This window comes from Carica papaya, chromosome 8 (genome assembly GCF_054855325.1).
Source record: "Carica papaya isolate Zhongbai chromosome 8, ASM5485532v1, whole genome shotgun sequence".
Taxonomy (NCBI): domain Eukaryota; kingdom Viridiplantae; phylum Streptophyta; class Magnoliopsida; order Brassicales; family Caricaceae; genus Carica; species Carica papaya.
In genome coordinates, this window is record NC_142316.1 from 16,114,994 (window position 1) to 16,141,242 (window position 26,249).

Below are 26,249 nucleotides of genomic sequence, written 5' to 3' on the forward strand. Positions count from 1 at the left end.
CCATCCCCCCTCCCGTCATTTGTTTCCTTGTGCGTGCACTCTACATCTCTCTTTCTCGTTCTAATATCAAGTAATATGCCCCTGCACCGTGACTCACCTTTGCAAATGAACTAGCGGTTTATAATTCCATTCGCGTGTAACGTCGAACAACCTATCCGAAGAAAAATAGGTGCAACACGGGGGCTTCCAAGGTGGTCACCCATCCGAGTACTACTGTCACCCAAGCACACTTAACTGCGGAGTTGTGATTGGATCCGGGGCTTTAGTGCTGGTATGATCGCACCTCTTTAATTTCGCACTGCAAATACATACACTCCTCCTTTTTTCCCCCTCCCGTCATTTGTTTCCTTGTGCGTTCACACTTCACCTCTCATTCTAGTTCTAATATCGATTAAAATGCCCCTGCTTCTTGACTCACATTTGCGTATAAACCAGCGGACCCTAGTTCCAGACGCGCGTAACGTCGAACGACCAGTCTGAAAAAAAATTGGTGCGACACGAGGACTTCCCAGGAGGTCAACCATCCGAGTACTAATCTCGCCCAAGCACACTTAACTGCGGAGTTCTGATGGGATCCGGGGCTTTAATGCTGGTATGATCGCACCTGTTTAGTTTCGCGCTGCAAATACATACACTCCTTCTCTTTTCTTTCCCCTCCCGTCATTTGTTTCCTTGTTCGTGCGCGCAAAACCTCCCATTCTCGTTCTAATATCAAGTAAAATGCTACAGCGCTGTGACTCACATTTGCGAATAAACCTGAGGACCATAATTCAAGTCGCACGTAACGTCGAAAGAATCATCTGCGAAAAAATGGGTGCAACACGAGGACTTCACAAGAAAATGGGTGAAATATAAGGACTTCGCAGGAGGTAACCCATGCTATTACTACTCTCGCCCAAGCACCCTTACCTACGGAGTTCTGATAGAATCCGTTGCATTAGTGCTGGTATGATCGCACCTGTTTCATTCTGCGCTGCAAATACATACACTTTTTCTCCTTCCCTCCCCCTCCCATCAATTGTTTCCTTGTGCGTTCACACTGCACCTCTCCTTCTTGTTCTAATATCGTTTAAAATGCCCCTGCTTCTTGACTCACATTTGCGTATAAACCAGCGGACCCTAGTTCCAGTCGCGCGTAACGTCGAACGACCCGTCTGAAAAAAAATTGGTGCGACACGAGGACTTTCCAAGAGGTCACCCATCTGAGTTCTACTCTCGCCCAAGCACACTTAACTACGGAGTTCTGATGGGATCAAGTGCATTAGTACTGGTATGATCGCACCCGTTTAATTCCGCGCTGCAAATACATAAACTCCTTCTCCTTTCTTCCCCCTCCCGTCATTTGTTTCCTTGTGCGTGCGCACTGCACCTCCCGTGCTCGTTCTAATATAAAGAAAAATGCTAGGGTGCCGTGACTCACATTTGCGAATAAACCTGAGGACCATAATTCAAGTCGCGCGTATCGTCGAAAGAATCATCTGCAAAAAAAATGGGTGCAACAAGAAAACTTCCTAAGAAAATGGGTGAAATATAAGGACTTCGCAGGAGGTCACCCATCCTAATGCTACTCTCGCCCAAGCACCCTTAACTTGTGGATTTTTGAAAAAATCTGTTGCATTCGTGCTGGTATGATTGCTCATGTTTCATTCTGCGCTGCAAATACATGCACTTTTTCTCCCTCCATCCCCCCTCCCGTCATTTGTTTCCTTGTGCGTGCACTCTGCATCTCTCCTTCTTATTCTAATATCGATTAAAATGCCCCTGCTTCTAGACTCACATTTGCGTATAAACTAGTGGACCCTAGTTCTAGTCGCGCGTAACGTCGAACGACCCTTCGGAAAAAAAATTAATGCGACACGAGGACTTCCCAGGAGGTCACCCATCCGAGTACTACTCTCGCCCAAGCAAACTTAACTGCGGAGTTCTGATGGGATCCGGTGCATTAGTGCTGGTATGATCGCACCTGTTTAATTTTGCGCTGCAAATACATAAACTCCTTCTCCTTTCTTCCCCCTCCCGTCATTTGTTTCCTTGTGCGTGCGCACTGCACCTCTCGTTGTCGTTCAAATATCATGTAAAATGCCACGGCGCCGTGACTCACATTTGCGAATAAATCTGCGGACCATAATTAAAGTCGCGCGTAACGTCGAACGGCACATCTGAAAAGAAGAAAATGGGTGCAACACGAGAACTTCCCAGGAGGTAACCCATCATTGTACTACTTTCGCCAAAGCACACTTAACTGCGGAGTTTTGATGGGATCCGGTGCATTTGTGCTAGTGTAACCGCACCTGTTTAATTTCGTGCTGAAAATACATACACTCCTTCCCTCCCTCCCTCCCATGATTTGTTTCCTTGTGCGTTCACACTGCACCTCTCATTCTCGTTCTAATATCGATTAAAATGCCCCTGATTCTTGACTCACATTTGCGTATAAACCAGCGGACCATAGTTCCAGTCGCGCGTAACGTCGAACGACCAATCTGAAAAAAAATTGTTGTGATACGAGGACTTCCCAAGAGGTCACCCATCCGAGTACTACTCTCGCCCAAGCACACTTAACTGCAGAGTTCTGATGGGATCCAGTGCATTAGTGCTGGTATAATGCCACTTGTTTAATTTTGCGCTTCAAATAAATACACTCCTTCTTTTTTCTTCCTTCTCCCGTCGTTTGTTTCCTTGTGCGTTCGCTCTGCACCTCCCGTACTCGTTCTAACATCAAGTAAAATGCCACGGTGCCGTGACTCACATTTGCGAATAAACCTGCGGACCATAAATCAAGTCGCGCGTAACGTCGAAAGAATCATCTGCAAAAAGATGGGTGCAACACGACGACCTCCCAAGAAAATGCGTGAAATATAAGGACTTCGCAGGAGGTCACCCATCCGAGTACTTTTCTCGCCCAAGCACCCTTAACTGCGGAGTTCTTATAGAATTCGTTGCATTAGTGCTGGTATGATCCCTCATGTTTCATTCTGCACTGCAAATACATACACTCTTTCTCCTCCCATCTCCCCTCCCGTCATTTGTTTCCTTGTGAGTGCACTCTGCATCTCTCTTTCTCGTTCTAATATCAAGTAATATTCCCCGGCACCATGACTCACCTTTGCAAATGAACCAATGGTTTATAATTCCATTCGCGCGTAACATCGAACAACCCATCCGAAAAAAAATTGGTGCAACACGAGGGCTTCCCAAGTGGTCCCCCATCCGAGTACTACCCTAGCCCAAGCACACTTAACTGCGGAGTTCTGATGGGATCCGGAGCTTTAGTGCTGGTATGATCGCACCTGTTTAATTTCGCGCTGCAAATACATACACTCCTTCTCCTTTCTTCCCCCTCCCGTCATTTGTTTCCTTGTGCGTTCACACTTCACCTCTCATTCTCGTTCTAATATCGATTAAAATGCCCCTGCTTGTTGACTCACATTTGTGTATAAACCAGCGGACCCTAGTTCCAGACGCGCGTAACGTCGAACGACCCGTCTGAAAAAAAATTGGTGCGACACGAGAACTTTACAAGAAAATGGGTGAAATATAAGGACTTTGCAGGAGGTAACCCATGCTAGTACTACTCTCGCCCAAGCACCCTTACCTACGGAGTTCTGATAGAATCCGTTGCATTAGTGCTGGTAAGATCGCACCTGTTTCATTTCGTGCTGAAAATACATACACTCCTTCTCCTTCCCTCCCCCTCTCATCAATTGTTTCCTTGTGCGTTCACACTGCACCTCTCCTTCTCGTTCTAATATCGATTAAAATGCCTCTACTTTTTGACTCACATTTACGTATAAACTAGCGGACTCTAGTTCCAGTCGCGCGTAACTTCGAACAACCCATCTGAAAAAAAATTGGTGCGACACGAGGACTTCCTAGGAGGTCACCCATCCGAGTACTACTCTCGCCCAAGCACACTTAACTGCGGAGTTCTGATGGGATCCGGTGCATTAGTGCTAGTTTGATCGCATAAGTTTAATTCCGCGCTTCAAATACATAAACTCCTTCTCCTTTCTTCCCCCTCCCGTCAATTGTTTCCTTGTGCGTGCGCACTGCACCTCCCGTGCTCGTTCTAATATCAAGTAAAATGCTACGGTGCCGTGACGCACATTTGCGAATAAACATGAGGACCATAATTCAAGTCGCGCGTATCGTCGAAAGAATCATCTGCAAAAAAATGGATGTAACACGAGGACTTCCTAAGAAAATGGGTGAAATATAAGGACTTCGCAGGAGGTCACCCATCCTAGTGCTACTCTCGCCCAAGAACCCTTAACTTGCGGAGTTCTGATAGAATCCGTTGCATTGGTGCTGGTATGATTGCTCATGTTTCATTCTGTGCTGCAAATACATACACTTTTTCTCCCTCCATCCCCCCTCCCGTCATTTGTTTCCTTGTGCGTGCACTCTGCATCTCTCCTTCTCGTTCTAATATCGATTAAAATGCCCCTGCTTTTTTACTCACATTTGCGTATAAACCAGTGGACTCTAGTTCCAGTCGCGCGTAACGTCGAACAACCCGTCTGAAAAAAAATTGGTGCGACACGAGGACTTCCTAGGAGGTCACCCATCCGAGTACTACTCTCGCCCAAGCACACTTAACTGCGGAGTTCTGATGGGATCCGGTGCATTAGTGCTAGTATGATCGCATAAGTTTAATTCCGCGCTTCAAATACATAAACTCCTTCTCCTTTCTTCCCCCTCCCGTCAATTGTTTCCTTATGCGTGCGCACTGCACCTCCCGTGCTCGTTCTAATATCAACTAAAATGCTACGGTGCTGTGACTCACATTTGCGAATAAACCTGAGGACCATAATTCAAGTCGCGCGTATCGTCGAAAGAATCATCTGCAAAAAAATGGGTGTAACACGAGGACTTCCTAAGAAAATGGGTGAAATATAAGGACTTCGCAGGTGGTCACCCATCCTAGTGCTACTCTCGCCCAAGCACCCTTAACTTGCGGAGTTCTGATAGAATCCGTTGCATTGGTGCTGGTATGATTGCTCATGTTTCATTCTGCGCTGCAAATACATACACTTTTTCTCCCTCCATCCCCCCTCCCGTCATTTGTTTCCTTGTGCGTTCACACTGCACCTCTCGTTCTCGTTCAAATATCAAGTAAAATGCCACGTCGCCGTGACTCGCATTTGCGAATAAATCTGCGGACCATAATTAAAGTCACGCGTAACGTCGAACGGCACATCTGAAGAAAAGAAAATGGGTGCAACACGAGAACATCCCAGGAGGTAACCCATCATTGTACTACTTTCGCCAAAGCATACTTAACTGCGGAGTTCTGATGGGATCCAGTGCATTAGTGCTGGTATGATGCCACTTGTTTAATTTTGCGCTTTAAATAAATACGCTCCTTCTCTTTTCTTCCCCCTCCCGTCATTTGTTTCCTTGTGCGTCTGCACTACACCTCCCGTACTCATTCTAATATCAAGTAAAATGCCACGGCGCCGTGACTCACATTTGCGAAAAAGCCTGCGGACCATAAATCAAGTCGCGCGTAACGTTGAAAGAATCATCTGCAAAAAGATGGGTGCAACACGACCACCTCCCAAGAAAATGGGTGAAATATAAGGACTTCGCAGGAGGTCACCCATCCGAGTACTTTTCTCGCCCAAGCACCCTTAACTGCGGAGTTCTGATAGAATCCGTTGCATTAGTGCTGGTATGATCGCACCGGTTTAATTTCGCGCTGCAAATACATACACTCCTTCTCCTTTCTTCCCCCTCCCGTCAATTGTTTCCTTGTGCGTTCGCACTGCACCTCTCATTCTCGTTCTAATATCGATTAAAATGCCCCTTCTTCTTGACTCACATTTGCGTATAAACCAGCGGACCCTAGTTCCAGTCGCGCGTAACGTCGATTGACCCGTCTGAAAAAAAAATTTTGCGACACGAGGACTTCCCAGGAGGTCACCCATCCGAGTGCTGCTCTCGCCCAAGCACACTTAACTGCGGAGTTCTGATGGGATACGTTGCATTAGTGGTGGTATGATCGCACCCGGTGAATTCTGCGCTGCAAATACATAAACTCCTTTCCATTTCTTCCCCCTCCCGTCATTTGTTTTCTTGTGCGTGCGCACTGCACATCCCGTGCTCGTTCTAATATCAAGTAAAATGCTACGGTGCCGTGACTCACATTTGCGAATAAACCTGAGGACCATAATTCAAGTCGAACGTATCGTCGAAAGAATCATCTGCAAAAAAATAGGTGCAACACGAGGACTTCCTAAGAAAATGGGTGAAATATAAGGACTTCGCCGGAGGTCACCCATCCTAGTGCTACTCTCGCCCAAGCACCCTTAACTTGCGGAGTTCTGATAGAATCCGTTGCATTGGTGCTGGTATGATTGCTCATGTTTCATTCTGCGCTGCAAATACATACACTTTTTCTCCCTCCATCCCCCCTCCCGTCATTTGTTTCCTTGTGCGTGCACTCTGCATCTCTATTTCTCGTTCTAATATCGATTAAAATGCCCCAGCTTCTTGACTCACATTTGCGTATAAACCAGTGGACCCTAGTTCAAGTCGCGCGTAACGTCGAACGACCCGTCTGAAAAAAAAAATTAGTGCGACAAAAGGACTTCCCAGGAGGTCACCCATCCTAGTGCTACTCTCGCCCAAGCACCCTTAACTTGCGGAGTTCTGATAGAATCCGTTGCATTGGTGCTAGTATGATTGCTCATATTTCATTATGCGCTGCAAATACATACACTTTTTCTTCCTCCATCCCCCCTCCCGTCATTTGTTTCCTTGTGCGTGCACTCTGCATCTCTCCTTCTCGTTCTAATATCAATTAAAATGCCCCTGCTTCTTGACTCACATTTGCGTATAAACCAGCGGACTCTAGTTTCAGTCGCGCGTAACGTCGAACGACCCGTCTGAAAAAAAAAATTAGTGCGACACGAGGACTTCCCAGGAGGTCACCCATCCGAGTACTACTCTCGCCCAAGCACACTTAACTGCGGAGTTCTGATGGGATCCGGTGTATTAGTGCTGGTATGATCGCACCCGTTTAATTCCACGCTGCAAATAGATAAATTCCTTCTCCTTTCTTCCCCCTCCCGTCATTTGTTTCCTTGTGCGTGCGCACTGCACCTCCCATGCTCGTTCTAATATCAAGTAAAATGCTACGGTGCCGTGACTCACATTTGCGAATAAACCTGAGGACCATAATTCAAGTCGCACGTATCGTCGAAAGAATCATCTGCAAAAAAATAGGTGCAACACGAGGACTTCCTAAGAAAATGGGTGAAATATAAGGACTTCGCCGGAGGTCACCCATCCTAGTGCTACTCTCGCCCAAGCACCCTTAACTTGCGGAGTTCTGATAGAATACGTTGCATTGGTGCTGGTATGATTGCTCATGTTTCATTCTGCGCTGCAAATACATACACTTTTTCTCCCTCCATCCCCTCTCCCGTCATTTGTTTCCTTGTGCGTGCACTTTGCATATCTCTTTCTCGTTCTAATATCGATTAAAATGCCCCTGCTTCTTGACTCACATTTGCGTATAAACCAGTGGACCCTAGTTCCAGTCGCGCGTAACGTCAAACAACCCGTCTGAAAAAAAAAATTAGTGCGACACGAGGACTTCCCAAGAGGTCACCCATCGGAGTACTAATCTCGCCCAAGCACACTTAACTGCGGAGTTCTGATGGGATCCGGTGCATTAGTGCTAGTATGATCGCACCTGTTTAATTTCGTGCTGCAAATACACAAACTCCTTCTCCTTTCTTCCCCCTCCCGTCATTTGTTTCCTTGTGCGTGCGCACTGCACCTCTCGTTCTCGTTTAAATATCAAGTAAAATGCCACGGCGCCGTGACTCACATTTGCGAATAAATCTGCGGACCATAATTAAAGACGCGCGTAACGTCGAACGACACATCTGAAAAAAAGAAAATGGGTGCAACACGAGAACTTCCCAGGAGGTAACCCATCATTGTACTACTTTCCCCAAAGCACACTTAACTGCAGAGTTCTGATGGGATCCGGTGCATTTGTGCTTGTATGATCGCAACCGTTTAATTCCGCGCTGCAAATACATAAACTCCTTCTCCTTTCTTCCCCCTTCCGTCATTTGTTTCCTTGTGCGGGTGCACTGCACCTCCTGTGCTCGTTCTAATATCAAGTAAAATGCTATGATGTCGTTACTCACATTTGCAAATAAACATGAGAACCATAATTCAATTCGCGCGTATCGTCGAAAGAATCATCTGCAAAAAAATGGGTGCAACACGAGGACTTCCTAAGAAAATGGGTGAAATATAAGGACTTCGCAGGAGGTCACCCATCCTAGTACTTCTCTCGCCTAAGCACCCTTAACCTGCGGAGTTCTGATAGAATCCGTTGCATTGGTGCTGGTATGATTGCTTATGTTTCATTCTGCGCTGCAAATACATACACTTTTTCTCCCTCCATCCCCCCTCCCGTCATTTGTTTCCTTTTGCGTGCACTCTGCATGTCTCCTTCTCGTTCTAATATCAATTAAAATGCCCCTGCTTCTTGACTCACATTTGCGTATAAACCAGCGGACCCTAGTTCAAGTCGCGCGTAACGTCGAACGACCCGTCTGAAAAAAAAAATTAGTGCGACACGAGGACTTCCCAAGAGGTCACCCATCCGAGTACTACTCTCGCCCAAGCACACTTAACTGCGGAATTCTAATAGGATCCGGTGCATTAGTGCTGGTATGATCGCACCTGTTTAATTTCGCACTGCAAATACACAAACTCCTTCTCCTTTCTTCTCCCTCCCGTCATTTGTTTCCTTGTGCGGGTGCACTACACCTCCTGTGTTCGTTCTAATATCAAGTAAAATGCTATGATGCCGTTACTCACATTTGCAAATAAACATGAGGACCATAATTCAAGTCGCGCGTATCGTCGAAAGAATCATCTGCAAAAAAATGGGTGCAACACGAGGACTTCCTAAGAAAATGGGTGAAATATAAGGACTTCGCAGGAGGTCACCCATCCTAGTACTTCTCTCGCCTAAGCACCCTTAACCTGCGGAGTTCTGATAGAATCCGTTGCATTGGTGCTGGTATGATTGCTCATGTTTCATTCTGCGCTGCAAATACATACACTTTTTCTCCCTCCATCCCCCCTCCCGGCATTTGTTTCCTTTTGCATGCACTCTGCATGTCTCCTTCTCGTTCTAATATCAATTAAAATGCCCCTGCTTCTTGACTCACATTTGCGTATAAACCAGCGGACCCTAGTTCCAGTTGCGCGTAACGTCGAACGACCCGTCTGAAAAAAAAATTAGTGCGACACGAGGACTTCCCAAGAGGTCACCCATCCGAGTACTACTCTCGCCCAAGCACACTTAACTGCGGAATTCTAATGGGATCCGGTGCATTAGTGCTGGTATGATCGCACCTGTTTAATTTTGCACTGCAAATACACAAACTCCTTCTCATTTCTTCCCCCTCCCGTCATTTGTTTCCTTGTGCGTGCACACTGCACCTCTCGTTCTCATTCTAATATCAAGTAAAATGCTACGGTGCCGTGACTCACATTTGCGAATAAACCTGACGACCATAATTCAAGTCGCGCATATCGTCGAAAGAATCATCTACAAAAAAATGGGTGCAACACGAGGACTTCCTAAGAAAATGGGTGAAATATAAGGACTTCGCAGGAGGTAACCCAGGCTAGTACTACTCTCGCCCAAGCACCCTTACCTACGGAGTTCTGATAGAATCCGTTGCATTAGTGCTGGTATGATCGCACCTGTTTCATTTTGTGCTGAAAGTACATACACTCATTCTCCTTCCCTCCCCCTCCCATCAATTGTTTCCTTGTGCGTTCACACTGCACCTCTCTTTCTCGTTCTAATATCGATAAAAATGGGTGCAACACGAGGACTTCACAAGAAAATGGGTGAAATATAAGGACTTCCCAGGTGGTCACCCATCCGAGTAATACCATCGCCCAAGCACACTTAACTGCGGAGTTCTGCTGGGATCCAGAGCTTTAGTGCTGGTATGATCGCACCTGTTTAATTTCGCGCTGCAAATACATACACTCCTTCTCCTTTCTTCCCCCTCCCGTCATTTGTTTCCTTGTGCGTTCACACTTCACCTCTCTTTCTCGTTCTAATATCGATTAAAATGCCCCTGCTTCTTGACTCACATTTGCGTATAAACCAGCGGACCCAAGTTCCAGTCCTGCGTAACGTCGAACGACCCGTTTGAAAAAAAATTGGCGCAACACGAGGACCTCCCAAGAAAATGGGTGAAATATAAGGACTTCGCAGGAGGGCACCCATCCGAGTATTTTTCTCGCCCAAGCACCCTTAACTGCGGAGTTCTGATAGAATCCGTTGCATTAGTGCTGGTTTGATCCCTCATATTTCATTCTACACAGCAAATACATACACTCTTTCTCCTCCCATCCACCCTCCCGTCATTTGTTTCCTTGTGCGTGCACTCTGCATCTCTCTTTCTCGTTCTAATATCAAGTTATATGCTCCGGCACCGTGACTCACCTTTGCAAATGAACCAGCGGTTTATAATTCCATTCGCGCGTAACGTCGAACAACCCATCCAAAAAAAAATAGGGGCAACACGAGGGCTTCCCAGGTGGTCACCCATCTGAGTACTACTCTCGCCCAAGCACACTTAACTGCGGAGTTCTGATGGGATCCGGGGCTTTAGTGCTGCTATGATCGCACCTCTTTAATTTCGCACTGCAAATACATACACTCCTCCTTTCTTCCCCCTCCCGTCATTTGTTTCCTTGTGCGTTCACACTTCTCCTCTCATTCTCGTTCTAATATCGATTAAAATGCCCCTGCTTCTTGACTCACATTTGCGTATAAACCAGCGGACCCTAGTTCCAGACGCGGGTAACGTCGAACGACCAGTCTGAAAAAAAATTTGTGCGACACGAGGACTTCCCAAGAGGTCAACCATCCGAGAACTAATCTCACCCAAGCACACTTAACTGCGGAGTTCTGATGGGATCCGGGGCTTTAGTGCTGGTATGATCGCACCTGTTTAGTTTCGCGCTGCAAATACATACACTACTTCTCTTTTCTTCCCCCTCCCGTCATTTGTTTCCTTGTGCGTGCGCGCTGCACCTCCCGTTCTAGTTCAAATATCAAGTAAAATGCTACAGCGCCGTGACTCACATTTGCGAATAAACCTGAGGACCATAATTCAAGTCGCGCGTAATGTCGAAAGAATCATCTGCAAAAAAATGGGTGCAACACGAGGACTTCACAAGAAAATGGGTGAAATATAAGGACTTCGAAGGAGGTAACCCAGGCTATTACTACTCTCGCCCAAGCACCCTTACCTACGGAGTTCTAATAGAATCCGTTGCATTAGTGCTGGTATGATCGCACCTGTTTCATTCTGCGCTGCAAATACATACACTTTTTCTCCTTCCCTCCCCCTCCCATCAATTGTTTCCTTGTGCGTTCACACTGCACCTCTCCTTCTCGTTCTAATATCGATTAAAATGCCCCTGCTTCTTGACTCACATTTGCGTATAAACCAGCGGACCCTAGTTCCAGTCGCGCGTAACGTCGAACGACCCGTCTGAAAAAAAATTGGTGCGACACGAGGACTTCCCAGGAGGTCACCCATCCGAGTACTAATCTCGCCCAAGAACACTTCACTGCGGAGTTCTGATGGGATCCGGTACATTAGTGCTGGTATGATCGCACCTGTTTAATTTTACGCTGCAAATACATAAACTCATTCCCCTTTCTTTCCCCTCCCGTCATTTGTTTCCTTGTGCGTGCGCACTGCACTTTCCGTTCTCGTTCTAATATCAAGTAAAATGCTACAGCGCCGTGACTCATATTTGCGAATAAACCTGAGGACCATAATTCAAGTCGCGCGTAATATCGAAAGAATCATCTGCAAAAAAATGGGTGCAACACGAGGACTTCACAAGAAAATGGGTGAAATATAAGGACTTCGCAGGAGGTAACCCATGCTAGTACTACTCTCGCCCAAGCACCCTTACCTACGGAGTTATGATAGAATCCGTTGCATTAGTGCTGGTATGATCGCACCTGTTTCATTTCGCGCTGTAAATACATACACTCCTTCTCCTTTCTTCCCCCTCCCGTCATTTGTTTCCTTGTGCGTGCGCACTGCACCTCTCGTTCTCGTTCAAATATCGATTAAAATGCCCTTGCTTCTTGACTCACAATTGCGTAGAAACCAGCGGACCCCAGTTCCAGTTGAGTGTAACGTCGAACGACCCGTCTGAAAAAAAATTGGTGCGACACGAGGACTTCCCAGGAGGTCACCCATCCGAGAACTACTCTCGTCCAAGCACACTTAGCTGCGGAGTTCTGATGGGATCCGGTGCATTAGTGATGGTATGATCGCACCCGTTTAATTCCGCACTGCACCTACCGTGCTCGTTCTAATATCAAGTAAAATGCTACGGTGCTGTGACTCACATTTGCGAATAAATCTGAGAACCATAATTAAAGTCCCGCGTATCGTCGAAAGAATTATCTGCAAAAAAATTGGTGAAATATAAGGACTTCACGGGAGGTCACCCATCCTAATGCTACTCTCGCCCAAGCACCCTTAACTTACGGAGTTCTGATAGAATCCGTTGTATTGGTGCTGGTATGATTGCTCATGTTTCATTCTGCGCTGCAAATACAAACACTTTTTCTCCCTCCATCCCCCCTCCCGTCATTTGTTTCCTTGTGCGTGCACTCTGCATCTCTCCTTCTCATTCTAATATCGATTAAAATGCCCCTGCTTCTTGACTCACATTTGCGTAAAAACCAGTGGACCCTAGTTCCAGTCGCGCGTAACGTCGAACGACCCGTCTAAAAAAAAAATTAATGCGACACGAGGACTTCCCAGGAGGTCACTTATCCGAGTACTACTCTCACCCAAGCACACTTAACTGCGGAGTTCTGATGGGATCCGGTGCATTAGTGCTAGTATGATCGCACCTGTTTAATGTTGCGCTGCAAATACATAAATTCCTTCTCCTTTCTTCCCCCTCCCGTCATTTGTTTTCTTGTGCGTGCGCACTGCACCTCCCGTGCTCGTTCTAATATCAAGTAAAATGCTATGGTGCCGTGACTCACATTGGCGAATAAACTTGAGGACCATAATTCAAGTCGCGCGTAACGTCGAAAGAATCATCTGCAAAAAAATGGGTGCAACACGAGGACTTCCTAAGAAAATAGGTGAAATATAAGGACTTCGCATGAGGTCACCCATCCTAGTGCTACTCTCGCCCAAGCACCCTTAACTTGCGGAGTTCTGATAGAATCCGTTTCATTGGTGCTGGTATGATCGCTCATGTTTCATTCTGCGCTGCAAATACATACACTCTTTCTCCCTCCATCCCCTCTCCCGTCATTTGTTTCCTTGTGCGTGCACTCTGCATCTCTCCTTCTTGTTCTAATATCAAGTAAAATTCCCTGGCATCGTGACTCACCTTTGCGAATGAACCAGCGGTTTATAATTGCATTCGCGCGTAACGTCGAACGATCCATCCGAAAAAAAATGGGTGCAACACGAGGACTTCCCAGGCGGTCACCAATTCGAGTACTACTCTCGCCCAAGCACACTTAACTGCTAAGTTCTGATGGGATACGATGCATTAGTGCTGGTATGATGGCACCTATTTAATTTCGCGCTGCAAATACGTACACTCCTCCTTTTTTCCCCTTCCCGTCATTTGTTTCCTTGTGTGTGTGCACTGCACCTCTCGTTCTCGTATAAATATCAAGTAAAATGCCACGGCGCAGTGACTCACATTTTCGAATAAATCTGCGGACTATAATTAAAGTCGCGCGTAACGTCGAATGGCACATCTGAAAAAAAAAATGGGTGCAACACGAGAACTTCCCAGGAGGTAAGCCATCCTTGTACTACTTTCGCCAAAGCACACTTAACTGCGGAGTTCTGATCGGATCCGGTATATTTGTGCTGGTGTGATAGCACCTGTTTAATTTCGTGCTGAAAATACATACACTCCTTCTCCTTCCCTCCCCCCTCCCATCATTTGTTTCCTTGTGCGTTCACACTGCACCTCTTTTTCTCGTTCTAATATCGATTAATATGCCCCTGCTTCTTGACTCACATTTGCGTATAAACAAGTGGACCATAGTTCCAGTTGCGCGTAAAGTCGAACGACCCGTCTGAAAAAAAATTTGTGCGACACGAGAACTTTCCAAGAGGTCACCCATCCCTCTCACCCAAGCACACTTAACTGCAGAGTTATGATGGGATCCGTTGCATTAGTGCTGGTATGATCGCAACCGTTTAATTTTGCGTTGCAAATACATAAACTCCTTCTCCTTTCTTCCCCCTCCCATCATTTGTTTCCTTGTGCGTGCGCACTGTACCTCCCGTGCTCATTTTAATATCAAGTAAAATGTTACGACGCCGTGACTCACATTTGCGAATAAACCTGAGGACCAAAATTTAAGTCGCGCGTAACGTCGAAAGAATCATTTGCAAAAAAATGGGTGCAACACGAGAACTTCCCAAGTGGTCACCCATCCGAGTACTACTCTCGCCCAAGCACACTTAACTGCGGAGTTATGATTGGATCGGTTGCATTTGTGCTGGTGTGACGGCACCTGTTTAATTTTGTGCTGAAAATACATACACTCCTTCTTCCCTCCCCCCCTCCCATCATTTGTTTCCTTGTGCATTCACACTGCACCTCTCCTTTTCGTTCTAATATCGATTAAAATACCATAGATTCTTGACTCACATTTGCGTATAAACCAGCGGATTATAGTTCAAGTCGCGCGTAACGTCGAACGACCCGTCTGAAAAAAAATTGGTGCGACACGAGGACTTCCCAAGAGGTCACCCATCCGAGTACAACTCTCGCCCAAACACACTTAACTACGGAGTTCTGATGGGATCCGGTGCATTAGTGCTGGTGTGACCGCACCCGTTTAATTCCGCGTTGCAAATACATAAACTCCTTCTCCTTTCTTCCCCCTCCTGTCATTTGTTTCCTTGTGCGAGCGCACTGCACCTCTCGTTCTCGTTCAAATATAAAGTAAAATACCATGGCGCCGTGACTCACATTTGCGAATAAATCTGCGGACCATAATTAAAGTCGCGCGTAACGTCGAATGGCACATCTGAAAAAAAGAAAATGGGTGCAACACGAGAACTTTCCAGGAGGTAACCCATCATTGTACTACTTTCACCAAAGCACACTTAACTGCGGAGTTCTGATGGGATCCGGTGCATTTGTGCTGGTGTGACCGCACCTGTTTAATTTCGTGCTGAAAATACATACACTCCTTCTTCCCTCCCCCCCTCCCATCATTTGTTTCCTTGTGCGTTCACACTGCACCTCTCCTTCTCGTTCTAATATCAATTAAAATGTCCCTGATTCTTGACTCACATTTGCGTATAAACCAGCGGACCATAGTTCCAGTCGCGCGTAACGTGGAACGACCCGTCTGAAAAAAAATTGGTGCGACACGAGGACTTCCCAGGTGGTCACCAATCCGAGTACTACTCTCGCCCAAGCACAATTAACTGCAGAGTTCTGATGGGATCCAGTGCATTAGTGCTGGTATGATGCCACTTGTTTAATTTTGCGCTTCAAATACCTACACTCCTTTTCTTTTCTTCCTCATCCTGTCATTTGTTTCCTTGTGCGTGCGCACTGCACCTCCCGTACTCGTTCTAATATCAAGTAAAATGCCACGGCGCCGTGACTCACATTTGCGAATAAACCTGCAGACCATAAATCAATTCGCGCATAATGTCAAAAGAATCATCTGCAAAAAGACGGGCGCAACACGAGGACCTCCCAAGAAAATGGGTGAAATATAAGGACTTCGCAGGAGGTCACCCATCCGAGTACTTTTTTCACCCAAGCACCCTTAACTGCGGAGTTCTGATAGAATCCGTTGCATTAGTACTGGTATGATCCCTCATGTTTCATTCTGCACTGCAAATACATACACTCTTTCTCCTTCCATCCCCCCTCCCGTCATTTGTTTCCTTGTGCGTGCACTCTGCATCTCTCTTTCTCGTTCTAATATCAAGTAATATGCCCCGGCACCGTGACTCACCTTTGCAAATGAACCAACAGTTTATAATTCCATTCGCGCGTAACGTCGAATAACCCATTCGAAAAAAAATAGGTGCAACACGAGGGCTTCTCAAGTGGTCACCCATCCGAGTACTACTCTCGCCCAAGCACACTTAACTGCGGAGTTCTGATTGGATCCGGAGCTTTAGTGCTGGTGTGATCGCACCTGTTTAATTTCGCGCTGCAAATACATACACTCCTTCTCCTTTCTTCCCCCTCCCGTCATTTGTTTCCTTGTGCGTTCACACTTCACCTCTTATTCTCGTTCTAATATCGATTAAAATGCCCCTGCTTCTTGACTCACCTTTGCGTATAAACCACCGGACCCTAGTTCCAGACGCGCGTAACGCCGAACGACCCGTCTGAAAAAAAATTTGTGCGACACGAGGACTTCCCAGGAGGTCACCCATCCGAGTACTAATCTCACCCAAGCACACTTAACTGCAGAGTTCTGATTGGATCCGGGGCTTTAGTGCTGGTATGATCGCACCTGTTTAGTTTCGCGCTACAAATACATACACTCCTTCTCCTTTCTTCCCCCTCCCGTCATTTGTTTCCTTGTGCGTTCACACTTCACCTCTCCTTCTCGTTCTAATATCGATTAAAATGCCCCTGCTTCTTGACTCACATTTGCGTATAAACCAGCGGACCCTAGTTCCAGTCGCGCGTAACTTCGAACGACCCGTCCGAAAAAAAATAGGTGCAACACGAGGACTTCCCAGGAGGTCACCCATCCGAGTACTACTCTCGCCCAAGCAAACTTAACTGCGGAGTTCTGATGGGATCCGGGGCTTTAGTGCTGGTAAGATCGCACCTGTTTAATTTGTGCGACACGAGGACTTCCCAGGAGGTCACCCATTCGAGTACTAATCTCTCCCAAGCACGCTTCACTGCGGAGTTCTGATGGGATCCGGTGCATTAGTGCTGGTATGATCGCACCTCTTTAATTTTGCACTGCAAATACATAAACTCATTCCCCTTTCTTCCCCCTCCCGTCATCTGTTTCCTTGTGCGTGCGCACTTCACCTCCCGTTCTCGTTCTAATATCAAGTAAAACGCTACAGCGCCGTGACTCACATTTGCGAATAAACCTAAGGACCATAATTCATGTCGCGCGTAACGTCGAAAGAATCATCTGCAAAAAAATGGGTGCAACACGAGGACTTCACAAGAAAATGGGTGAAATATAAGGACTTCGCAGGAGGTAACCCATGCTAGTACTACTCTCGCCCAAGCACCCTTACCTACGGAGTTCTGATAGAATCCGTTGCATTAATGCTGGTATGATCGTACCTGTTTCATTTCGCGCTGCAAATACATACACTCCTTCTCCTTTCTTCCCCCTCCCGTCATTTGTTTCCTTGTGCGTGTGCACTGCACCTCTCGTTCTCGTTCAAATATCAAGTAAAATGCCACGGCGCCGTGGCTAACATTTGCGAATAAATCTGCGGACCGTAATTAAAGTCGCGCGTAACGTTGAGCGACACATCTGAAAAAAAGAAAAAGGGTGCAACACGAGAACTTCCCATGAGGTAACCCATCATTGTACTACTTTCGCCAAAGCACACTTAACTGCGGAGTTCTGATGGGATCCGGTGCATTTGTGCTGGTGTGACCGCACCTGTTTAATTTCGTGCTGAAAATACATACACTCCTTCTTCCCTCCCCCCCTCCCATCATTTGTTTCCTTGTGCGTTCATACTGCACCTCTCCTTCTCGTTCTAATATCGATTAAAATGCCCCTGATTCTTGACTCACATTTGCGTATAAACCAGCAGACCCTAGTTCCAGTCGCGCGTAACGTCGAATGACAAGTCTGAAAAAAAATTGGTGCGACACGAGGACTTCCCAGGAGGTCACCCATCCGAGTACTATTCTCGCCCAAGCACACTTAACTGTTGAGTTCTGATGAGATCTAGTGCATTAGTACTGGTATGATCGCACCCGTTTAATTTCGCGCTGCAAATACATAAACTCCTTCTCCTTTCTTCCCCATCCCGTCATTTGTTTCCTTGTGCGTGCGCACTGCACCTCCCGTGCTCGTTCTAATATCAAGTAAAATACTACGGTGCCGTGACTCACATTTGCGAATAAACTTGAGGACCATAATTCAAGTCGCGCGTATCGTCGAAAGAATCATCTACAAAAAATGGGTGCAACACGAGGACTTCCTAAGAAAATGGGTGAAATATAAGGACTTCGCAGGAGGTCACCCATCCTAGTGCTACTCTCGCCCAAGAACTCTTAACTTGCGGAGTTCTGATAGAACCCGTTGCATTGGTGCTGGTATGATAGCTCATGTTTCGTTCTGCGCTGCAAATACATACACTTTTTCTCCCTCCATCCCCCCTCCCTTCATTTGTTTCCTTGTGCGTGCACTCTGCATCTCTCTTTCTCATTGTAATATAAAGTAATATGCCCCGGCACCGTGACTCACCTTTGCAAATGAACCAGCGCTTTATAATTCCATTCGCGCGTAACTTCGAACAACCCATCCGAAAAAAAAATAGGTGCAACACGAGGGCTTCTCAAGTGCTGACCCATCCGAGTACTACTCTCGCCCAACCACACTTAACTGCGGAGTTCTGATGGGATCCAGAGCTTTAGTGCTGGTATGATCGCACCTGTTTAATTTCGTGCTGCAAATACATACACTCCTTCTCATTTCTTCCCCCTCCCGTCATTTGTTTCCTTGTGCGTTCACACTGCACCTCTCGTTCTCGTTCTAATATCGATTAAAATGCCCCTGCTTCTTGACTCACATTTGCATATAAACCACCGGACCCTAGTTCCAGACGCGCGTAACGTCGAACGACCCGTTTGAAAAAAAATTGGTGCGACAAGAGGACTTCCCAGGAGATCACCCATCCGAGTACTAATCTCGCCCAAGCAGACTTCACTGCGGAGTTCTGACGGGATCCGGTGCATTAGTGCTGGTATGATCGCACCTCTTTAATTTTGCGCTGTAAATACATAAACTCATTCTCCTTTCTTCCCCCTCCCGTTCTCGTTCTAATATCAAGTAAAATGCTACAGCGCCGTGACTCACATTTGCGAATAAACCTGAGGACCATAATTCAAGTCGCGTGTAACGTCGAAAGAATCATCTCCAAAAAAATGGGTGCAACACGAGGACTTCACAAGAAAATGGGTGAAATATAAGGACTTCGCAAGAGGTAACCCATGCTAGTACTACTCTCGCCCAAGCACCCTTACCTACGGAGTTCTGATAGAATCCGTTACATTAGTGCTGTTATGATCGCACCTGTTTCATTTCGTGCTGAAAATACATACACTCCTTCTCCTTCCCTCCCCCTCCCATCAATTGTTTCCTTGTGCGTTCACACTACACCTCTCCTTCTCGTTCTAATATCGATTAAAATGCCCCTGCTTCTTGATTCACATTTGCGTATAAACCAGCGGACCCTAGTTCAAGTCGCGCGTAACGTCGAACGACCCGTCTGAAAATAAATTTGTGCGACACAAGGACTTCCCAGGAGGTCACCCACCCGAGTACTACTCTCGCCCAAGCACACTTAACTGCGGAGTTCTGATGGGATCCGGAGCATTAGTGCTGGTATGATCGCACCCTTTTAATTCCGCGCTGCAAATACATAAACTCTTTCTCCTTTCTTCCCCCTCCCGTCATTTATTTTCTTGTGCGTGCGCACTGCACCTCCCGTGCTCGTTCTAATATTAAGTAAAATGCTATGGTGCCGTGACTCACATTTGCGAATAAACCTGAGGACCATAGTTCCAGTCGCGCGTATCGTCGAAAGAATCATCTGCAAAAAAATGGGTGCAACAAGAGGACTTCCTAAGAAAATTTGTGAAATATAAGGACTTCGAAGGAGGTCACCCATCCTAGAGCTACTCTCGCCCAAGCACCCTTAACATGCAGAGTTCTGATAGAATCCGTTGCATTGGTGCTGCTATGATTGCTCATGTTTCATTATGCGCTGCAAATACATACACTTTTTCTCCCTCCATCCCCCCTCCCGTCATTTGTTTCCTTTTGCGTGCACTCTGCATCTCTCCTTCTCGTTCTAATATCGATTAAAATGCCCCTGCTTCTTGACTCACATTTGCGTATAAACCAGTGGACCCTAGTTCCAGTCGTGCGTAACGTCAAACGAGCCGTCTGAAAAAAAAATTAGTGCAACACGAGGACTTCCCAGGAGGTCACCCATCCCAGTACTACTCTCGCCCAAGCACACTTAACTGCGGAGTTCTAACGTGATCCAATGCATTAGTGCTGGTATAATCGCACCTGTTTAATTTTGCGCTGCAAATACATAAATTCCTTCTCCTTTCTTCCCTCTGCCGTCATTTGTTTCCTTGTGCGTGCGCACTGCACCTACCGTGCTCGTTCTAATATCAAGTAAAATGCTACAGTGCCGTGACTCACAATTGCGAATAAACCTGATGACCACAGTTCCAGTCGCGCGTATCGTCGAAAGAATCATCTGCAAAAAAATTGGTGCAACACGAGGACTTCCTAAGAAAATGGGTGAAATATAAGGACTTCGCAGGAGGTCACCCATCCTAGTGCTACTCTCGCCCAAGCACCCTTAACTTGCGGAGTTTTGATAGAATCCGTTGCATTTGTGCTGGTATGATTGCTCATGTTTCGTTCTGCGCTGCAAATACATACACTTTTTCTCCCTCCATCCCCCCTCCCGTCATTTGTTTCCTTTTGCGTGCACTCTGCATCTCTCCTTCTCGTTCTAATATCGATTAAAATGCCCCTGCTTCTTGCGGAGTTCTGATAGAATCCGTTGCATTAGTGCAGATACGATCGCACCTGTTTCATTTCGTGCTGCAAATACATAAACTCCTTCTCCTTTCTTCCCCCTCCCGTCATTTGTTTCCTTCTGCGTGCACACTGCACCTCTCGTTCTCGTTCAAATATCAAGTAAAATGCAAAAGCGCCGTGACTCACATTTGCGAATAAATCTGTGGACCAAAATTAAAGTCGCGCGAAACGTCGAACGGGACATCTGAAAAAAAAAAATGGGTGCAACACGAGAAGTTCCCACGAGGTAACCCATCATTGTACTACTTTCGCCAAAGCACACTTAACTGCGGAGTTCTGATGGGATCTGGTGCATTTGTGCTTGTATGATCGTACTTGTTTAATTTCGCGCTGCAAATACATAAACTCATTCCCCTTTCTTCCCCCTCCCGTCATTTGTTTCCTTGTGCGTGCGCACTGCACCTCCCGTTTTCGTTCTAATATCAAGTAAAATGCCATGGCGCCGTGACTCACATTTGCGAATAAACCTAAGGACCATAATTCAAGTCGCGCGTAACGTCGAAAGAATCGTCTACAAAAAAAATGGGTGCAACACGAGAACTTCAGAAGAAAATGGTTGAAAGATAAGTACTTCGCAGGAGGTAACCCATGCTAGTACTACTCTCGCCCAAGCACCCTTACCTACGGAGTTCTGATAGAATCCGTTGCATTAGTGCTGGTAAGATCGTACCGGTTTCATTTCGTGCTGAAAATACATACACTCCTTCTCCTTCCCTCCCCCTCCCATCAATTGTTTCCTTGTGCGTTCACACTGCACCTCTCCTTCTCGTTCCAATATAGATTTAAATGCCCCTGCTTCTTGACTCACATTTGCGTATAAACCAGCGGACCCTAGTTCCAGTCGCGCGTAACGTCGAACGACCCGTCTGAAAAAAAATTGGTGCGACACGAAGACTTCCCAGGAGGTCACCAATCCGAGTACTACTCTCGCCAAAGCACACTTAACTGCGGAGTTCTGATGGGATCCGGTGCATTAATGCTGGTATGATCGCACCCGTTTAATTTTGCGCTGCAAATACATATACTCCTTCTCCTTTCTTCCCCCTCCCGTCATTTGTTTCCTTGTGCGTGCGCACTGCACCTCCCGTGCTCGTTCTAATATCAAGTAAAATGCTACGGTGCCGTGACTAACATTTGCGAATAAACCTGAGGACCATAATTCAAGTCGCGCGTATCGTCGAAAGAATCATCTGCAAAAAAATAGGTGCAACACGAGGACTTCTTAAGAAAATGGGTGAAATATAAGGACTTCGCAGGAGGTCACCCATCCTAGTGCTACTCTCGCCCAAGCACCCTTAACTTGCGGAGTTCTGATAGAATCCGTTGCATTAGTGCTGGTATGATTACTCATGTTTCATTCTACGCTGCAAATACATACACTTTTTCTCCCTCCATCCCCCGTCCCGTCATTTGTTTCCTTGTGCGTGCACTCTGCATCTCTCCTTCTCGTTCTAATATCGATTAAAATGCCCCTGCTTCTTGACTCACATTTGCGTATAAACCAGTGGACCCTAGTTCCAGTCGCGCGTAACGTCGAACGACCCGTCTGAAAAAAAAATTAATGCGACAGGAGGACTTCCAAGGAGGTCACCCATTCAAGTACTACTCTCGCCCAAGCACACTTAACTGCGGAGTTCTGATGGGATCCGGTGCATTAGTGATGGTATGATCGCACCTGTCTAATTTCGCGCTGCAAATACATAAACTCCTTCTCCTTTCTTCCCCCTCCCGTCATTTGTTTCCTTGTGCGTGCACTCTGCATCTCTCTTTATCGTTCTAATATCCAGTAATATTCCCCGGCACCGTGACTCACCTTTGCAAATAAACCAGCGGTTTATAATTCCATTCGCGCGTAACATCGAACAACCCATCCGAAAAAAAATAGGTGCAACACGAGGGCTTCCCAGGTGGTCACCCATCCGAGTACTACTCTCGCCCAAGCACACTTACCTGCGGAGTTCTGATGGGATCTGGGGCTTTAGTGCTGCTATGATCGCACCTCTTTAATTTCGCGCTGCAAATACATACACTCCTTCTCCTTCCCTCCCCCTCCCATCAATTATTTCCTTGTGCGTTCACACTGCACCTCTCTTTCTCGTTCTAATATCGATTAAAATGCCCATGCTTCTTGACTCACATTTGCGTATAAACCAGCGGACCCTAGTTCCAGTCCTGCGTAACGTCAAACGACCCGTCTGAAAAAAAATTGGTGTGACACGAGGACTTCCCAGGAGGTCACCCATCCGAGTACTACTCTCGCCCAAGCACACTTAACTGCGGAGTTCTGATGGGATCCAGTGCATTAGTATTGTTATGATCGCACCTGTTTCATTTTGTGCTGAAATTAGATACACTCCTTCTCCTTCCCTCCCCCTCCCATCAATTGTTTCCTTATGCGTTCACACTGCACCTCTCCTTCTCGTTCTAATATCGATTAAAATGCCCCTGCTTCTTGACTCACATTTGCGTATAAACCAGTGGACCCTAGTTCCAGTCGCGCGTAACGTCGAACAACCTGTCTGAAAAAAAATTGGTGCGACACGAGGACTTCCCAGGAGATCACCCATCCGAGTACTACTCTCGCCCAAGCACACTTAACTGCGGAGTTCTGATGGGATCCGGTGCATTAAAGCTGGTATGATCGCACCCGTCTAATTCTACGCTGCAAATACATAAACTCCTTCTCCATTCTTCCCCCTCCCGTCATTTGTTTCCTTGTGCGTGCGCACTGCACCTCCCGTGCTCGTTCTAATGTCAAATAAAATGCTACGGTGCCATGACTCACATTTGCGAATAAACCTGAGGACCATAATCCAAGTCGCGCGTATCGTCGAAAGAATCATCTGCAAAAAGATGGGTGCAACACGAGGACTTCCTAAGAAAATGGGTGAAATATAAGGACTTCGCAGGAAGTCACCCATCCTAGTGCTACTCTCGCCCAAGCACCTTTAACTTGCAGAGTTCTGATAGAATCCGTTGCATTGGTGCTGGTATGATTGCTCATGTTTCATTCTGCGCTGCAAATACATATACTTTTTCTCCCTCCATCCCCCCTCCCGTCATTTGTTTCCTTATGCGTGCACTCTGCATCTCTCTTTCTCGTTCTAATATCGATTAAAATGCCCCTGCTTCTTGACTCACATTTGCGTATAAACCAGTGGACCCTTGTTCCAGTCGCGAGTAATGTCGAACGACCCGTCTGAAAAAAAAATTAGTGCGACACGAGGACTTCCCAAGAGGTAACCCATCCGAGTACTACTCTCGCCCAAGCACACTTAACTGCGGAGTTCTGATGGGATCCGGTGCATTAGTGCTGGTATGATTGCACCTGTTTAATTTCGCACTGCAAATACATAAACTCCTTCTCCTTTCTTCCCCCTCCCGTCATTTGTTTCCTTGTGCGTGCGCACTGCACCTTTCGTTCCCGCTTAAATATCAAGTAAAATGTCACGGCGCCGTGACTCACATTTACGAATAAATCTGCGGACCATAATTAAAGTCGCGTGTAACGTCGAATGGCACATCTGAAAAAAAGAAAATGGGTGCAACACGAGAACTTCCCAGGAGGTAACCCATCATTGTACTACTTTCGCCAAAGCACACTTAACTGCGGAGTTCTGATGGGATCCGGTGCATTTGTGCTGGTGTGACCGCACCTGTTTAATTTCGTGCTGAAAATACATACACTCCTTCTTCCCTTCCCCCCTCCCATCATTTGTTTCCTTGTGCGTTCACACTTCACCTCTCATTCTCGTTCTAATATCGATTAAAATGCCCCTGCTTCTTGACTCACATTTGCGTATAAATCAGCGGACCCTAGTTCCAGACGCGCGTAACGTCGAACGACCCGTCTGAAAAAAAATTGGTGCGACACGAGGACTTCCCAAGAGGTCACCCATCCGAGTACTACTCTCGCCCAAGCACACTTAACTGCGGAGTTCTGACGGGATCCGGTGCATTAGTGCTGGTATGATCGCACCCCTTTAATTACGCGCTGCAAATACATAAACTCCTTCTCCTTTCTTCCCCCTCCCGTCATTTGTTTCCTTGTGCGTGCGCATTGCACCTCCCGTGCTCGTTCTAATATCAAGTAAAATGCTACGGTGCCGTGACTCACATTTGCGAATAAACCTGAGGAGCATAATTCAAGTCGCGCGTATCGTCGAAAGAATCATCTGCAAAAAAATGGGTGCAACACGAGGACTTCCTAAGAAAATGGGTGAAATATAAGGACTTCGCAGGAGGTTACCCATCCTAGTACTACTCTCGCCCAAGCACCCTTAACTTGCGGATTTCTGATAGAATCTGTTGCATTCGTGCTGGTATGATTGTTCATGTTTCATTCTGCGCTGCAAATACATACACTTTTTCTCCCTCCATCCCCCCTCCCGTCATTTGTTTCCTTGTGCGTGCACTCTGCATCTCTCCTTCTCGTTCTAATATCGATTAAAATGCCCCTGCTTCTTGACTCACATTTGCGTATAAACCAGTGGACCCTAGTTCTAATCGCGCGTAACGTCGAACAACCCGTCTCAAAAAAAAATTAATACGACACGAGGACTTCCCAGGAGGTCACCCATCCGAGTACTACTCTCGCCCAAGCACACTTAACTACGGAGTTCTGATAGGATCCGGTGCATTAGTGTTGGTATGATAGCAACTATTTAATTTTGCGCTGCAAATACATAAACTCCTTCACCTTTATTCCCCCTCCCGTCATTTGTTTCCTTGTGCATGCACACTGCACCTCTCGTTGTCATTCAAATATCATGTAAAATGCCACGGCGCCGTGACTCACATTTGAGAATAAATCTGCGGACCATAATTAAAGTCGCGCGTAACGTCGAACTGCACATCTGAAAAAAAGAAAATGGGTGCAACACGAGAACTTCCCAGGAGGTAACCCATCATTGTACTACTTTCGCCAAAGCACACTTAACTACGGAGTTCTGAGGGGATCCGGTGCATTTGTGCTGGTGTGACCGCACCTGTTTAATTTCGTGCTGAAAATACATACACTCCTTCTTCCCTCCCCCCTCCAATCATTTGTTTCCTTGTGCGTTCACACTGCACCTCTCCTTCTCGTTCTAATATCGATTAAAATGCCCCTGATTCTTGACTCACATTTGCGTATAAACCAGCGGACCATAGTTCCAGTCGCGCGTAACGTCGAACGACCCATCTGAAAAAAAATTGTTGCGATACGAGGACTTCCCAAGAGCTCACCCATCCGAGTACTACTCTCGCCCAAGCACGCTTAACTGCAGAGTTCTGATGGGATCCAGTGCATTAGTGCTGGTATGATGCCACTTGTTTAATTTTGCGCTTCAAATACATACACTCCTTCTCT

General features: G+C 46.5%; 9 non-coding genes and 41 pseudogenes across 9 annotated transcripts; all 50 read right to left on the reverse strand.

The window, feature by feature from the left end:
- Positions 1 to 166: 166 nt before the first annotated feature.
- LOC148243083 (5S ribosomal RNA) lies at positions 167 to 285 on the reverse strand (annotated as a pseudogene).
- Positions 286 to 487: 202 nt separating this feature from the next.
- On the reverse strand, positions 488 to 606 carry LOC148243084 (5S ribosomal RNA). Its single transcript, XR_015815432.1, has one exon. It is a non-coding gene; the product is annotated as a 5S ribosomal RNA (ribosomal RNA).
- A 559-nt stretch (positions 607 to 1,165) lies between these two features.
- Positions 1,166 to 1,284, reverse strand: LOC148243085 (5S ribosomal RNA; annotated as a pseudogene).
- Positions 1,285 to 1,846: 562 nt separating this feature from the next.
- Positions 1,847 to 1,965, reverse strand: LOC148243086 (5S ribosomal RNA). The gene has a single exon (XR_015815245.1). It is a non-coding gene; the product is annotated as a 5S ribosomal RNA (ribosomal RNA).
- Positions 1,966 to 2,174: 209 nt separating this feature from the next.
- Positions 2,175 to 2,293, reverse strand: LOC148243087 (5S ribosomal RNA; annotated as a pseudogene).
- Positions 2,294 to 2,496: 203 nt separating this feature from the next.
- On the reverse strand, positions 2,497 to 2,613 carry LOC148243088 (5S ribosomal RNA; annotated as a pseudogene).
- A 560-nt stretch (positions 2,614 to 3,173) lies between these two features.
- LOC148243089 (5S ribosomal RNA) lies at positions 3,174 to 3,292 on the reverse strand. Its single transcript, XR_015815200.1, has one exon. It is a non-coding gene; the product is annotated as a 5S ribosomal RNA (ribosomal RNA).
- Positions 3,293 to 3,851: 559 nt separating this feature from the next.
- On the reverse strand, positions 3,852 to 3,970 carry LOC148243090 (5S ribosomal RNA; annotated as a pseudogene).
- A 561-nt stretch (positions 3,971 to 4,531) lies between these two features.
- LOC148243091 (5S ribosomal RNA) lies at positions 4,532 to 4,650 on the reverse strand (annotated as a pseudogene).
- Positions 4,651 to 5,569: 919 nt separating this feature from the next.
- LOC148243092 (5S ribosomal RNA) lies at positions 5,570 to 5,688 on the reverse strand (annotated as a pseudogene).
- A 205-nt stretch (positions 5,689 to 5,893) lies between these two features.
- Positions 5,894 to 6,012, reverse strand: LOC148243093 (5S ribosomal RNA; annotated as a pseudogene).
- Positions 6,013 to 6,903: 891 nt separating this feature from the next.
- LOC148243094 (5S ribosomal RNA) lies at positions 6,904 to 7,022 on the reverse strand. The gene has a single exon (XR_015815664.1). It is a non-coding gene; the product is annotated as a 5S ribosomal RNA (ribosomal RNA).
- Positions 7,023 to 7,585: 563 nt separating this feature from the next.
- On the reverse strand, positions 7,586 to 7,704 carry LOC148243095 (5S ribosomal RNA). Its single transcript, XR_015814765.1, has one exon. It is a non-coding gene; the product is annotated as a 5S ribosomal RNA (ribosomal RNA).
- Positions 7,705 to 7,913: 209 nt separating this feature from the next.
- Positions 7,914 to 8,032, reverse strand: LOC148243096 (5S ribosomal RNA; annotated as a pseudogene).
- A 563-nt stretch (positions 8,033 to 8,595) lies between these two features.
- LOC148243097 (5S ribosomal RNA) lies at positions 8,596 to 8,714 on the reverse strand (annotated as a pseudogene).
- Positions 8,715 to 9,276: 562 nt separating this feature from the next.
- On the reverse strand, positions 9,277 to 9,395 carry LOC148243098 (5S ribosomal RNA). The gene has a single exon (XR_015815011.1). It is a non-coding gene; the product is annotated as a 5S ribosomal RNA (ribosomal RNA).
- Positions 9,396 to 9,894: 499 nt separating this feature from the next.
- LOC148243099 (5S ribosomal RNA) lies at positions 9,895 to 10,013 on the reverse strand (annotated as a pseudogene).
- Positions 10,014 to 10,573: 560 nt separating this feature from the next.
- LOC148243100 (5S ribosomal RNA) lies at positions 10,574 to 10,692 on the reverse strand (annotated as a pseudogene).
- Positions 10,693 to 10,894: 202 nt separating this feature from the next.
- On the reverse strand, positions 10,895 to 11,013 carry LOC148243101 (5S ribosomal RNA; annotated as a pseudogene).
- A 559-nt stretch (positions 11,014 to 11,572) lies between these two features.
- LOC148243102 (5S ribosomal RNA) lies at positions 11,573 to 11,691 on the reverse strand (annotated as a pseudogene).
- A 559-nt stretch (positions 11,692 to 12,250) lies between these two features.
- On the reverse strand, positions 12,251 to 12,369 carry LOC148243103 (5S ribosomal RNA; annotated as a pseudogene).
- Positions 12,370 to 12,835: 466 nt separating this feature from the next.
- LOC148243104 (5S ribosomal RNA) lies at positions 12,836 to 12,954 on the reverse strand (annotated as a pseudogene).
- A 561-nt stretch (positions 12,955 to 13,515) lies between these two features.
- Positions 13,516 to 13,634, reverse strand: LOC148243105 (5S ribosomal RNA; annotated as a pseudogene).
- Positions 13,635 to 13,838: 204 nt separating this feature from the next.
- On the reverse strand, positions 13,839 to 13,957 carry LOC148243106 (5S ribosomal RNA; annotated as a pseudogene).
- A 522-nt stretch (positions 13,958 to 14,479) lies between these two features.
- On the reverse strand, positions 14,480 to 14,598 carry LOC148243107 (5S ribosomal RNA; annotated as a pseudogene).
- A 204-nt stretch (positions 14,599 to 14,802) lies between these two features.
- Positions 14,803 to 14,921, reverse strand: LOC148243108 (5S ribosomal RNA; annotated as a pseudogene).
- A 209-nt stretch (positions 14,922 to 15,130) lies between these two features.
- Positions 15,131 to 15,249, reverse strand: LOC148243109 (5S ribosomal RNA; annotated as a pseudogene).
- Positions 15,250 to 15,453: 204 nt separating this feature from the next.
- LOC148243110 (5S ribosomal RNA) lies at positions 15,454 to 15,572 on the reverse strand (annotated as a pseudogene).
- A 560-nt stretch (positions 15,573 to 16,132) lies between these two features.
- On the reverse strand, positions 16,133 to 16,251 carry LOC148243111 (5S ribosomal RNA; annotated as a pseudogene).
- Positions 16,252 to 16,456: 205 nt separating this feature from the next.
- On the reverse strand, positions 16,457 to 16,575 carry LOC148243112 (5S ribosomal RNA; annotated as a pseudogene).
- A 205-nt stretch (positions 16,576 to 16,780) lies between these two features.
- On the reverse strand, positions 16,781 to 16,899 carry LOC148243113 (5S ribosomal RNA; annotated as a pseudogene).
- A 6-nt stretch (positions 16,900 to 16,905) lies between these two features.
- On the reverse strand, positions 16,906 to 17,024 carry LOC148243114 (5S ribosomal RNA; annotated as a pseudogene).
- A 563-nt stretch (positions 17,025 to 17,587) lies between these two features.
- Positions 17,588 to 17,706, reverse strand: LOC148243115 (5S ribosomal RNA; annotated as a pseudogene).
- Positions 17,707 to 17,910: 204 nt separating this feature from the next.
- LOC148243116 (5S ribosomal RNA) lies at positions 17,911 to 18,029 on the reverse strand (annotated as a pseudogene).
- A 561-nt stretch (positions 18,030 to 18,590) lies between these two features.
- LOC148243117 (5S ribosomal RNA) lies at positions 18,591 to 18,709 on the reverse strand (annotated as a pseudogene).
- A 205-nt stretch (positions 18,710 to 18,914) lies between these two features.
- LOC148243118 (5S ribosomal RNA) lies at positions 18,915 to 19,033 on the reverse strand (annotated as a pseudogene).
- Positions 19,034 to 19,555: 522 nt separating this feature from the next.
- Positions 19,556 to 19,674, reverse strand: LOC148243119 (5S ribosomal RNA). Its single transcript, XR_015815511.1, has one exon. It is a non-coding gene; the product is annotated as a 5S ribosomal RNA (ribosomal RNA).
- Positions 19,675 to 20,236: 562 nt separating this feature from the next.
- On the reverse strand, positions 20,237 to 20,355 carry LOC148243120 (5S ribosomal RNA; annotated as a pseudogene).
- A 742-nt stretch (positions 20,356 to 21,097) lies between these two features.
- Positions 21,098 to 21,216, reverse strand: LOC148243121 (5S ribosomal RNA; annotated as a pseudogene).
- A 560-nt stretch (positions 21,217 to 21,776) lies between these two features.
- Positions 21,777 to 21,895, reverse strand: LOC148243122 (5S ribosomal RNA; annotated as a pseudogene).
- A 562-nt stretch (positions 21,896 to 22,457) lies between these two features.
- Positions 22,458 to 22,576, reverse strand: LOC148243123 (5S ribosomal RNA; annotated as a pseudogene).
- A 205-nt stretch (positions 22,577 to 22,781) lies between these two features.
- On the reverse strand, positions 22,782 to 22,900 carry LOC148243124 (5S ribosomal RNA; annotated as a pseudogene).
- Positions 22,901 to 23,105: 205 nt separating this feature from the next.
- LOC148243125 (5S ribosomal RNA) lies at positions 23,106 to 23,224 on the reverse strand (annotated as a pseudogene).
- A 205-nt stretch (positions 23,225 to 23,429) lies between these two features.
- Positions 23,430 to 23,548, reverse strand: LOC148243126 (5S ribosomal RNA). The gene has a single exon (XR_015815555.1). It is a non-coding gene; the product is annotated as a 5S ribosomal RNA (ribosomal RNA).
- A 562-nt stretch (positions 23,549 to 24,110) lies between these two features.
- Positions 24,111 to 24,229, reverse strand: LOC148243127 (5S ribosomal RNA; annotated as a pseudogene).
- A 209-nt stretch (positions 24,230 to 24,438) lies between these two features.
- On the reverse strand, positions 24,439 to 24,557 carry LOC148243128 (5S ribosomal RNA; annotated as a pseudogene).
- A 204-nt stretch (positions 24,558 to 24,761) lies between these two features.
- LOC148243129 (5S ribosomal RNA) lies at positions 24,762 to 24,880 on the reverse strand. The gene has a single exon (XR_015815799.1). It is a non-coding gene; the product is annotated as a 5S ribosomal RNA (ribosomal RNA).
- Positions 24,881 to 25,442: 562 nt separating this feature from the next.
- LOC148243130 (5S ribosomal RNA) lies at positions 25,443 to 25,561 on the reverse strand (annotated as a pseudogene).
- A 209-nt stretch (positions 25,562 to 25,770) lies between these two features.
- Positions 25,771 to 25,889, reverse strand: LOC148243131 (5S ribosomal RNA; annotated as a pseudogene).
- Positions 25,890 to 26,092: 203 nt separating this feature from the next.
- On the reverse strand, positions 26,093 to 26,210 carry LOC148243132 (5S ribosomal RNA; annotated as a pseudogene).
- Between the last annotated feature and the right edge of the window lie 39 nt (positions 26,211 to 26,249).